We start from the raw sequence: 1,259 nt of genomic DNA, 5'->3' as shown, positions 1-1,259 counted from the left end.
GAAAACCTGGTACCGTAACGTTTTCATTTTTTTAGTACCGACTTGGTACCGAAATGCCGGGTCTTTTGACAACACTAATTTCACTAGGACTTGGTCTTCATTACACTATTTTCTGTTGCTATTTTTGTTTTACCTCTGTATTTATTTATGTTCAATGTCAATTGTCATTTATTAATGTATTCTGCTAATAACGGTTGTTAAAATCACTGTCATTTTTGCTACAATTTCACATGTCATTAAATAAAACAAAAATACCTAATTGACACAACATGCTGTTGTTGTTGTTTTTTATGAAAACCTTAATAGAAGCTATAAGATATTATAAGACCATGCAGATAGAGGGGTAAAAAAAACAATAGTAATAAATAATTTATTCAAATAATATTAATAAAACTAATATTAATGATATAAATATACTAATATTAATGAAAATAAACTATCATTAAAACGGTTATTTATAGAACCATTAAGGTTCTATATAGCACTTTCAAAGCATGGTTCTTTATGGAACCCTATAAAAAGGGTTCTATTTAGCACCAAAAAGGGTTCTGCTATTGTTACAAGCTGAAGAACCCTTTTCTGGTACTGTTTAGAACCATTTTTCTTAAGAGTGTACAAAGCCTAAGCGTCCATCTAAAAAGCTACATGACCAGAGGAAGATTAAAATGTGGATTAATCAACTCATCAACTTACAGTGTTAGGCTCATCACCTTCCAATGTCAGTTGCGCTCGTTCCTGTTGCGTGTCCTCAATCTGGCAACCCATGTGAGAGTTGAGTCTGAGGAAGAGGTAGCAGGAGAAACGATGCTCTCCAATATTTTGTATTTGGACCCATTTCAACTGCTAGCTGTCAATATTACATACAGCACCTTTAAATTTCTTTGAATAAGCCACATACCAAAATATCGTGACCTGCACCTGTCTACTTTATTAACTCCATAAAATTAATCCTTCCTAATGAATTAACTCCATAAGATGAGCCGAGCCCAAACAACAAGCCCAAAGACACCTAATAGGCATTGCATATAATAAGTGGGCATGGCAACTCTTCAAGTCTGCGCTCTGCAAAGCAACCTTCCAACAGTAAACAACACACGACGGCTCTGTCATCGATGGTTTAGTTAAAATCACATAACATAACATTTATATATATATATATATATATATATATATACATATATACGGTATATATATATATATATATATATATATATATATATTCCCCTAAAGAAAATTAAAAAAAAATTCTTTCATGAAGC

This window comes from Sinocyclocheilus anshuiensis, unplaced genomic scaffold (genome assembly GCF_001515605.1).
Source record: "Sinocyclocheilus anshuiensis isolate Anshui unplaced genomic scaffold, SAMN03320099.WGS_v1.1 scaffold58, whole genome shotgun sequence".
Lineage (NCBI taxonomy): Eukaryota > Metazoa > Chordata > Actinopteri > Cypriniformes > Cyprinidae > Sinocyclocheilus > Sinocyclocheilus anshuiensis.
Note: the sequence above shows the minus strand (reverse complement) of the source record.